At 33.0% G+C, this 12,372-nt stretch overlaps 1 protein-coding gene and 1 pseudogene across 2 annotated transcripts in view; both read left to right on the plus strand.

Moving 5' to 3' along the window:
• Sb (serine proteinase stubble) overlaps positions 1-12,372 on the plus strand; it is a 357,923-nt gene that overhangs the window by 186,347 nt on the left and 159,204 nt on the right. The gene's annotated exons all lie outside the window — the stretch shown is intronic.
• LOC140437913 (uncharacterized) overlaps positions 1-12,372 on the plus strand; it is a 48,076-nt pseudogene that overhangs the window by 8,417 nt on the left and 27,287 nt on the right.

Consider the following 12,372-nt stretch of genomic DNA (forward strand, 5'->3'; position numbering starts at 1 on the left):
TATTTTGTAAGTATGAACCCTGTTCGTTTTTTACATTCTACGATCATTACTTTTTGTAGAGAACTGAGGATGCTTTTAAAAACATAAGAAAATCGAAACGTATTCTAGTAAATCAATAACCCATCTTAACTCAGGCTACAGCAACCAAACTCAGAGTAGCCCAAAGAAAAATTGAACGCTCGCTACTTGGACTGACTCTCAGAGAGAGAAGGACAGGCGTCACAGATGTCATAGAGCGCATAGCATGGTTAAAGTGAAACTGGGCAGACCATGTGGCCAGAATAAATGACGGGCTGTGGACCCAAAACATTATAGTGTGACGATTACGAGCAGACTGAAGAGGCAGAGGTCGACTACCTACAAGATGAACTAGCGACGTCAAAATAATCGCTGGGAATTTACTTGAACTTTCTGCAGAAAGTTCAAGATCAACAGACCTGGAAGAAATTAGGGAAGGCCTATGTTTAAGTTTGGATGCAGAAGGCTAGATTATGATGATGATTTTAGCTAAATAATGAAAGTTTGAACATTTTTATTACAGAATATTGACTGATTTTGCATATCAGATTCGTCATAATCATCAATGGCGCTACAGCTCTTCGTGAGTCTTTGCCGTGTTTACTATTGCCTTCCATGTTTGTCGGTCCTGTGCCAGTAGTTCCCATTGTCGCACTCTCATTTTGTCTAGATCGTCTTTGACTGCATCTTTCCACCTTTTTCTAGGCCGCCCTACAGACCTTCTCCCCTTTGGCTTTTCTCAGAACACATTATTTATAAGGCGATTGTCGTACTGCGTATCACATGCCCTGCCCATCTGAGTCTATTGGCCTTTATATATCTGACTAGATTTTCTTTTCGGAATAGAGACTCTAGCTCGTTATTGTATCTGCCCCTCCATTATTTTGACACGCTGTCTCTGCAAGGGCCATATATTATTCGAAGAATTTTACGTTTCCACACCAGCTATTTATTTATTTCTCTTTTTGTTAGCGTCCATGTTTCGCTTCCATACGCGACTGCTGGTCGTATTATGGTCTTATATATCCGGATGTTTGTATCTCGTGAAAGAAGTTTTGACTTCATTAGATGTTGCATTACAAAGAAAGATCTGTTTCCTGCCATTATTCTCGTTTCAACTTCTCGCTCTAATTTGTTGTCATTTGTGATTGTTGCTCCTAGATATTTAAATTCTTTAACCACTTTGAAGTTGTGATCATTTATAGTAATGTTTGGCCTTATTCGCCATATTGCATATCAGATTGCATTAATCTTTCTGTCAGTGTTGATTTGTGGAATAAAGTGGAATCCAAATTGATAAACAAGCAGTCTAAACAGACTGTTAGTCTGTTTTAAAGTATTAAATTGATTCTCTGAAAGACAAATTAAGAAAGGTTTTTAGAGCATAATTGAATTGATAATTTCTTAAAGGGAATAAGTGATATTTTCAAGTTTTAAGAAAAACAGAAAATGTTGTTTATTTTTTAACCTCTTGATATTTTAAACTTTTTATATTTTTTAAAATTAGTATGGTTCAGTGTATTAATCAAATCAATATATAATTTTGGCTTGTCTTTATTGGATAGATTTTTCAAAAAAATCAACCTAAGTCCTTACAGAAATATACATTTTATAAAGCCAATTTAATTTTTTAGGTTTTTATATAATCCTATTATATGGTAATTTTATTGTGAAAACAGCCACAAAATATATTTAACCAAAATTAAAGAAATAATATAATATAAATCAGATAAATAAAACATTATTCTTACAAAAGTTTAAAACAAAATCGAAAAAAAAACAAGGTTTTCAGTTCTATTAAAATGATTTGGTTTTGGATTTCTTGGTCCTCCAAGGATTTATTATGTTGTAAAACTCTTGCTTATCTTCTGGTACCCACTAGTTAAGGCTTTAATTTAAGGCACGTTAATTTTCGGCCATTCGATATTAAATTGGCTGTTGTGTTTCGGTAAAGCCAAATGGAAGTGATTAACACCAAAAATGCTATTAATATATTCCAATGCCCCTACATAACCTGGAGTTTTGGAGGTATATTATCATCATCATCATCATGCAACCTCTTCTGTCCGCTTCTGGACATGGGTCTCTCCCATTTTTCGCCACTCTTCTTGGAGCTATATACATAATGGTTAAAGGTCGAAATTGCAAAATGAGCTTTTTTAATTTCGAACATTTTTTATTTGTTGAGATTCAGTGGAGAGGTTTGTCTTTTTATAATACTTAGGCCACCATTGCTTAAAATCAAGAATCTCACTAGTTTGAACTTCTTATATAGTAAACATGCTTTTGGCACTTGAATTAACAATAATTTCTGTGTACTTATGAATTTCCAATATTCTGTCAAATTTTTTTAAGTACCTTTTTATTCCACCGAAAACCCTGTCACGGGGCAAGAAGAAGTGCCTAATGGGAAAATAATGTTCAATTTTATCAAAGCGCCTCATATCTGTAAGTGCCAAACATAATAATATAATAGTGTGGTTCTTATTTTGCCCAGCTCAGTTGTCACAAAAAAGGTTTAACTCTTTTATGTTAGGTGGTATGTTATTTTTTATATAATCGAGCAAAAAGGTGCATAATTCATTAGGGCCCTTATTGGCTGTCCTTCGTGATAAATATAGAAACAAGCATTTCCGTTTTAAGATTATGTATGCAAAATACATTAACCGTTAGTTGGGTGTTATAGAAAACTTTTTGTACATATATATGTGGTAGATGAACATTTTGCATATAGTCAAATGCGAGCCCTACCACGTCGTTCCTATCGTAATACTCTTTAACAGTATCCTTTAAATTCGTATAAAACTTGGTGGCCCTTTTTTTGTATACCAGCAATTCTGCAACAGCCACTTTTTTTGAGGTATCTCCCAGAGAGGGACTTTTGATTTTTAAATTCAACTCTTCACATTAATTTTACGCATGTGTCTATTTGAGAACGGCCAAATTTCAAAATAAAGTTTTCGCGAAAAAATGTATAATAATAGCTGTATTTAATTTTTGTTTCAGAATACTTGGATCTAAACATTTCGTACATAATTTTTATATTAAGCCTACTATCTAGATATTTATATTATTTTCCCGAATAGTGACTTTCTTTTCCTAGATAGCTTTGAATGTACTGACGAATTAATTTTATCTTCTGGCATTGCCCGTTTAATTTTGCCACGTTGATCTCTAGGAGTCAGATTATTTGTAATCAATGATTTTATTCTTTTTCAGATACAGAATGCAAATTTAAAAAAACCCTTCAACACACTTTTACTTTCAGATCTCCAACGCGAATAAAATGATCAAAAGATACTTCCCTTAATTTTTTATTTCCATTTTTTGGTTTCTTCGTTTTGCTACATTTTTCTGATGTATCAGGCCTTAAAGATGTATATCCTGTTCATCCTTGTTTTGCATTTTGTAGAAATTCTCAAATACTGTTTGCTTTTGCTCATCGTTAACTTAGTTATATAATAAAAACACTGCATTTTACATCTAATAAATACTGCATCTATATACCTAGGCTATTCAATGTATAACTTTATTTAACTTTACTTGCAAGCACCTCGATTTACCTTGCAGCAACCATCTTGCCTTTATAATCTATATACGCAGTACCACTGACTCTAGCTTTTTTTATTAAATTTCTTTGGTAATTATCATCATTTCTCACACCTCGCCGTCTTTTTCTAAGATTATCTTATTCGAGGTGGCTTCCCTTCACTTTCATTGCTTCTATTTTCGTCCGAACTAGACATATTGCCAGGAAAATGTGATTTTATTACTATTAACTGCACACAGTATTGAAGCCGGTAAATCACTGAAAATATTTCGCGACACGAGGCTTGCATTTTAAACCAAAACAGAGCACAAGGTCAAATACAGCATGACACAAATTTAAATATGTATTTCTTAAAGGGACTAAGTTAGTTTACTTACGTCCTTTCTGCGCTAAACCATTATTTTCTTACACAGAAATACAAGTAAGGAATAATCGAATGTATTTCATTTCTGCACCAAACGGTAGGTTTTGGGTCAATAATTAATTTCGCATTTTAAAAATTATAATAATAATAATACTTTATTTCCTTTTTGACAAATACAATTTGTATAGGATCAGTCACAGTTTAGAAAACAAAATAAGTAAATATAAATGTAAATCTAAAATTACGCTAAACCTAACATTACAAGACAAACACAAATAGAAAATGTAAAATTACTAGTACATAATACTTAAATTAATGTCAACTACTAAAATATTCGTCAACAGAATAAAACGTATTCTGCAATAAAAAATCTTTTAAAGTTAATTTAAATATTTTCATATTTTTACATTTTTTTATTCGCTCGGGTAACTTATTATATATTCTTTGACCTATTATTGCAGGTGAGTAAAAATGCATATTTCCTTTAGAAAAAGGCACATGTAATTTTTGATTCTGCCTTGTATTTATATTGTGAATTTGACTATTAGTTTTAAATTTCTCAAGATTTGAATGAATAAAAACACAAACTTCAAAAATATATAAGCACGGCACAGTTAAAAGTTTATATCTAGTAAAGTAACTCTTACAGCTAGTGATTCGAGAAATACCAGCAATACAACGGACTATTCTCTTTTAAGAAAAGAAAGACTTCACTGAATTTACAAGACCTACCCCAAAATACTATGCCATACCGCAAACGAGACTCCACCTGTTAATCACCTAATTAGCTGTTTTTCACTTAGTATATTTTTGAGGTTTCGAAGTAGGTAGCATGCTGAGTTTATTTTGGAAATAATATCATCACATTGCCTTTTCCAATTGAGACATTCATCAACATACAAACCCAAAAACTTTAGACAATGAACTTTTTCAATTTGTTTAGAATATATTGATAGTTCGATTTCTAACAGATGTTTGTGTCTATTGTGGAAATGAATAGCATGCGTTTTATCCGCATTAAGATGTAAGTAATTCGAGGAAAACCAATTACTAAGATCACACAAAAGTTCGCACATTTATTTTCAAGAGATATATGTGATTTATCTGATATAAGTATTGAAGTATCATCTGCATAAAGTGTAAACTGTACAGCAGAATTTATTGAGACAATATCATTTAAGTAAATAAGAAATAATATTGGGCCAATTACAGAACCTTGTGGAACACCCATGTGAATGTAAATGTATTCTGATTTGCAAATATTTACTGATTGTTGGGATACATCTGTTAAGGAGACATACTGACGACGTTCTGATAAGTAGGATTCTATCCATTTTAGAGAGAGATCTTTTATTCCAATATTAAAAAAAATAGCCGAAATAGCAATTAAGCCCTTTCAGAAATAATCGGTTCAATTATATAATTAATATTTTATTGTGTTTTTCGGTAATTTCGCCTCTATTCTTTGATCTCCGAGTAAAAAATAATCATTACTTTCAGGAAATTGTAACGTTTCGTGCAGATATACAGAAAACAGTCGTGATGTCTAATTGCTTTAAAATAATTATTTATATTGTATATTTATGAATTTACACTGACACACACGACTTGGTTAAAGTTAATATCCGGGTTTCACTTCTAGTGTCTGGTTATTAAAAACAAGTCAGTTTTTGAGGAGAAATTATTTACCGCGAAAGAGTGTTGTATATTTTTTTGTTGCTTTATATGTGGTACCATAGTTGGCAATAACTAATAAGATCTGAATTGAAAAGAGGGCACTAAAGAAAATATTAGTAATGATTGCTGTTTTTTACATTTAATAGAAGGTAAATCACATATTACCTAACATCTTCTGAGCTCGAATTTACAGGCAACAAAACAGAGAAAATTGCGCCCATATAGGCAAAGATGTTATATTAAAAAGACATACATCTTAACGTATATGCAACATGTAGACAGAATAGGCAAATAACTTATTATTTATTATATAAAGTGAATTAATAGTGTAGTCGTTAAAAATTTTATCTATAATGACAAGACAAATAAGCTGAATTTTGCTAGGAATGCCAATTTTGGAACCCTAAAAGGTGTAAAAAAGTTTGCCACACCTACCCCGGGCTTTCCCTAAAACTACAACTCGTGGGAGAGGAGGAAATGGAAAATATCAATTTCCAAATTATAAAATCTGTAGATATAATATGTAAACGGAGAATATCAAAATCTGTACATATAAGAAAAAAATAGCACTTTTTGCGTAGAATAAACCGTTCTCCCAGAAACAACGACCGGCGATTCTGAATGTCAGTTACGCGCGCTAAATAATTTTTTTTAAGAAAATTTGTATTAAGTCGACTGTAAAAATTTGATATTTTTTTATCAGTGCGACCTATCGACAAAATTTTACAAACTGCGTGCAAAAAAATGCGTTTTAAAAGTAAAGAGTGCACCTTTCGTACGCAATTTTTGTATTTTGCAGCAAATGAAGTCAGTTTTTTATGAAAATATTAAATAATAAATAAACTTTCCGCGATTTTCGTCATGTTTTACGATCCTGATGAGACCAATAATTTTTTTTTTATTTACCTTTACGTATCTCGACAGCGTAGGTCCCTGACACATGTACAATTTTATTACATTACATTATAAGAATATTCAGTAATATTATAATAGTCTCCCGTTTTATACCGCTGTCGCGGCTTTGGGAGTATAGCAGGGTAGTCTGCTATATCTAGGGCCTACGGTATACAAGGAAGGTAACATGGCCAGTGCTACGCTTCAACCGTCTATTATTACCCCTGGTTTTACCCAAGGTACTCATTTTTATTCAGGCTGAGTCGACCTGGGGCCTATAGACATTTTTGAAATGTTTAGATGTTCTTGCCGGCGGTAGGATTCGAACTCCGGACCACCGGCTTGCGAGGCAAGCATCCTACCGCTTGCGCTACGCAGGCCCTATCATTCAGTAATATTACAATCGATAAAGAAATACATTAAATATTGGTACAATTATTAATAATTAATTCATTGTAAACTACGTTTCTTCTTCTAAATTTCCTGGTAAAGCCTGGTTTCATAGAGGAAATTAATAAGGTTTTGGAGTTGATCTGGTGAGGTGAGAATATTTTGTAGATTTTGTAGTCTACGAGAATATGTTTAACAGATAGAATATTACCACAGTGTGTACATGTAGGTGAATCTTGGGAGTTCATTAAACGTTTATAAGTTAGTCTTGTATGGCCGATTCTAAGTCAGAGAATTAAGATTTTGTTTTTTCGTGTCATGGAAGGAAACACAAGCTTTTTAAGGGTGGGATGGATATCACGAAGTTTGGAATGGATTTGGAAGGGATTTTATTCCAGTGATCTTGCCAAGACATTTGCTCTGTTACTTCATTACCAGGGATTCCTACATGAGACGGAATCCAGATCATGGTTATGGATACTCCCAGTGAGATTTAACTATGGAAAGAGTTTTGAATAGCTTGAACCAAAGGATGTACCTCGTACATACTTTTGAGAGAGTAGATAGACGCTAAAGAGTCTGTACACATTGCTACTTTTTGTATATTTAGGTAATAGTAAATTTATAGCTTGGAGAATGGAGAATAATTCAGCAGTATATATGCAGCAAAAGAGCGGAAGATTACAAGATATGATTAAATCTGTGTTTGAACTTACAGCACATCCAACAACTATAGGACTCTTGGGAGCATCTGTATATACAATTTGGTAAAATCTGTTGTTAGCAATTAATTTTTTAAAGATTTGCCCTAGAAATTGTGTATTTGTCTGATGCTTATCATAATTAGTTAACGAGGGATTAAAATCTACTTTCAATTTATTCCAGGAAGGTTTAGGTGATATTATTATTGGAGTTGTGGCTGAAAGATCGACGTTATTTAGATGTGCTTATAGATACTGTGGCATAGATTGAAGTTTAATAGGAGAAGGAGAGTTTACGTTTAGTATTAGCTGAGATTTGAGACGAATATTTTAAAAGAAGTTGCCGGCGACGCAGCCAGAGGGGAAGTTTATTAGCTTCTCTGTATAAACTGTCTGCGGGGCTCGACCTGAATACTCCAAGGCAAATTCGAAATGGAGTACTGTGTACAGAATTAAGAAGTTTTAAATCTGAGAAGCTGGCTGACATATAAATGAAACAGCAGTAGTCTAGTTTAGAAGGAATAAGACATCTATAAATCTGAAGTAAGGATCTTCGTCTGCACTCCAATGATGATTTGACAGAGTTTTTAATATGTTAAGATTTGTCATGCACTTAGTTTTGAGATATTTTAAATGGCATTTCCAAGTAAGTTTACTGTCGAATGTGAGTCCTAAAATTTGCATACTCTTTACTGCAGGTACACAAGTACCATTTATGGTAATTTTGGGAATTATAGTACTGGTTGTCCTGCGAGAAAACTTAATGATTTTTTTCTGCTCAACAGAAAGGTTAAATCCACTTACTGAAGTCCATTCAAGCAATTGGTCAGTAGCATTCGGCAGAAAATTATTAAATCATCTGCGTAGAGTACAAACTTGACTGGAAGCTCAATGTTTTACATATATCGTTTAAAACAAGTATAAAGAGTGTAGGACTCAATACCGACCCTTGGGAAACGTCATTAGTTTGTTTAAAAGTTCCAGAGATTTTGCCATTTTCTCTTACGTTAAAGGTTTTATTTGTTAGAAATTGATTAATAAATGAAGATATATTTCCAGATATACTATTCTTCTCACGTTTAGCTATAATTAGAGGCTTATACAAAGTATTGAACGCTTTATCGATATCAAACGAAACAGCTATTACGTTTTGTTTACACTGGAAGGCGTTGATGATTGATGTTCGGGAGACTGCTAGATTGTCTGCTATACTTCTATGTGATCTTAAACCCGATTGTGTCAAATTTAATATTTTTCTAGGTGCCACAGGAGTGGTACCTAGAGTGGTTTGTTGATCATTTTCTCCATAAGTTTGCACATTGTACATGTGAGAGGGATTGGTCTGTAGGAATTTGGATCAGTTGAAGTTTTGCCTTGTTTTTTAACAGGAATAATTATTGATTGATTTTTGGTCCATATTAAATTTTAAGTGTCAAGCAGTTTAGCTAGACTAGGCCTGAAAAGATTTTTAATAACGATAAAGGTAATGTTATCTGGACCTGCAGCTGAATTTTTTCAACAGTACAATGTGTCTGATAATTCTTGTAATGCAAACGGCATATTTAGAGAAATTTAAATGGATTTTGTGCTATCAGAAAACTGGAGTTTAGATTAGTAGACATGGGAAGCCTCAATTTAAAGTAAGTCAATTTGTTGCTTTCTTATGAAAATTTTCATTCAAGTTGCTAACAGTTTGTTGACTATAAGTGGCTGTGCTGTTTTGAGTAAGTGTAGCAGAAATGTTTCTTAAAACAATTGATTTCACGTGTGTAACTGACATTCAAAATCGCCGGTTGCTTCAAGCATTGTTTCTGAGAGAACGGTTCATGCTAAAAAAAAATGCTAATAAATATTTTTGTTTAAAATTATCTTAGCTAAATTTCGCGTTTATAACATTTTTTTTTATGGCATACAGATTCTTGGTAAATCGATGTTTTCTGTTTTCCCTCTATAAGAGATTTTTGCGAGAAAGCTCAGAGGTAGGAGTTGCAAACTATTTTACCACTTTCTACTATTTTCTTTTTATCTTAACATTGATTTTCTCAGCAAAATTTAGCTTGTTAGTATGATTTTGAGAGGTTCAGTGGCATTTTAGCATCTGACGACTGGAGTATAACTTAATATTAACTTAACCAAAATATATTTACACAACATTACATTATTTACATAATAATTTATTAAAAAAATAATTTTTTTAATAATATGTAAACATTGTAACCACTTAAAATGTTATCATTAATAGAACTATAATAAATACTTTTCAATATTTTCTTTTGGACTTCCAGGTGTCGATTTATTTTTGACTTTAAATTATATACTGATTTTACTGACTCACATAAATTTACCTCTTGTCTTTCTAATACGGTTATAAATTGTAGTAACTATTAATTTTTAATTGTTATTGAAGTTGCTGTTTCAATTTCTGATTTTTTAATTTTTTTTCTTCTCGAATGGCTTGGGAAATATCATCATCAAATTCTGACATTAATCATTTTATTTTATTGTAGTGTTCAATGTAATTAATTGTAATTACTGGTTTAGGTAGAATAAGGGCATCGAGATATCTTTCTTTATATATCTGCACACTTAACGGAGCCCTTACGAAAACTTTTTTCATCAAATTTGAAAAATCATTCACCAACGGAAAAAGATTTCTTATTTATTTTGCAATTCTATTTAACAAGTGGACTAGGCAAATGCAATGAACTAAGTAAGGATAAAAAACTTTAAAATAACACCAGCTTTTAAAGTATATGCTGCACTATCTGAAAGCATTGAAACTATTTTATTGACGGGCATAGGGTTTTACAAAAAGAGATTTGTTAAGTATTTTATGTAAATAAAATAGCTTCACCTCCTGCTTAATTTTTAAAATACATTTCAACTAGCGTTTTTCTATAGTTTGTTTTCTTAATTTACTTCCTTTCGGTAAATATTTCTTAAAATGTGTTAGAAAAGAACTTAAAATTAGGGTAATTAGATTTATACATAGGAATGTTAAATGCAATCATAATAATCTGATAGAAATTAAATTTAAATGCGTCTTTCTCCTTTTCTGAAGTGCTTAAACTATCACACAGAAAAATTTGGACTAACTTAGAAGAAACAAATTTTTTCAAGAAACTTAAGAAGGTTTAAAAAAAAAAGAAAAAAAAGCCGTTGCTTTTATTAACCTATCAGCTGCATATGATACTGTTTCTGCAAACTAATATGTGCTTTCCTGTGTCAAAAGGTTACTTAACTCAGTGATAGCATACTCACCGACAAACCTTTTCCAGTCACAATGGGCAACTTTAAAAGTGTCCAAATGAAGCTCACCAATGGAGTGCCACAGGGATCTGTTTTGGCACCCTTACTGTTTAATTTATACATCGCGGATTTACCGGGGGTAACTTCGCAGAATTTTGGCTACGCTGGCGACTGGGACATTGCAACAAGACATAATAACAGGGATATTACAGAAACAATACTAACGGATGACCTTGCTGTTATAAGAGAATACTTTCGAAAGTAAAGGCTACAGCCCAATGCAACGAAAACCGAAGAGTGCTGTTTCCATCTGAATAATGCCCCAGCCAACAAAAAACTCTCCGTTCACTTTGAAAACAGACTGTTCACTCATACCTCAACACCAAATTAGCTTGGAGTGAGTCTGGACAGTAAATTAAGTTTAAAAAATCACCTACAAAGAACGGCAGCAAAACTAAAAACGCGAAATAATATAGTCCAAAACCTATATGGCACCACATGGGGAGCCTCAGCTTCCGTACTCAGATCATCCGCTCTCGGACTTGTATACTCGGCGGCTGAATATGGTTCACTGGTATGGCTCAATAGCAAACACACGAAGATTATTGACACCAAATTAAACCAACCAGACAATGCCAAATGATCTCAGGTATAATTAGACCCACATCAAACTATTGGCTTCCCATTCTGAGTCACAATCCAACGCCGAAACTGGGAAGAAGTAATTCTCTTCTCAAAGAATATCGAAAAATCGAGGCTAATTATCAACTACCCATCCATCATGACAAGCTTGATATTGAAATAAACAGACTGCGCTTCAGATATCTTCCATTGCTAAGAGCCAACTCCTTACGTCAGGAACATTTCAACCTCACCAACGCTTGGAGGAGACAATGGGAGAATTACTCACCACAGGAAGCATACAAAATGGCCTGTATCGATTAAAAACCGCCAGGCTTTTAAATGACCCGCAATATATGGACAACTCTTAGCAGAATAAGAATAAGCAGCGGTAGACGTGCTGACAGGTTATACAGATGGGGAAAGCCCTTACTCCTGAGTGTGACTCTGGTTCGCAAAGACAGACTGTCCATCACATTGTTGAAGAATGCCTCCGAAGGCGATTCCCTGGAGTTTTTGATGAGTTCCTGAATGCGACCGAAAATGTTTTACATTATATTAATAATACATTAGATGTTCATTTGTCCATGTAACGTTTTTTATTGATTTTTAATTATGTGTTCTCATTGTATGACATACGATAAATAAATTTCCAAATGACGTTCATGATATGGGGTTCCACAATGCTGGTCAATAAAGTACTTTTTAATACATAAAGGGAGAGATTTTAAAAAAATAGCAATAATTAGAATTTTAACACTACTTTGGATTTAGTTATGGGATGAGACAGAGAGAGAGAGAGAAAATAAAACTTACGTATTTGCGGCACACTTTACAAAATAATTTATCTCCTTGTAGAGATAGTTCCGAATATGGCAAGATCCATGCATTTAACTTAGAAGCAATTT

The sequence above is a fragment of the Diabrotica undecimpunctata genome, chromosome 3, assembly GCF_040954645.1.
Source record: "Diabrotica undecimpunctata isolate CICGRU chromosome 3, icDiaUnde3, whole genome shotgun sequence".
In the NCBI taxonomy this organism is placed as follows: domain Eukaryota; kingdom Metazoa; phylum Arthropoda; class Insecta; order Coleoptera; family Chrysomelidae; genus Diabrotica; species Diabrotica undecimpunctata.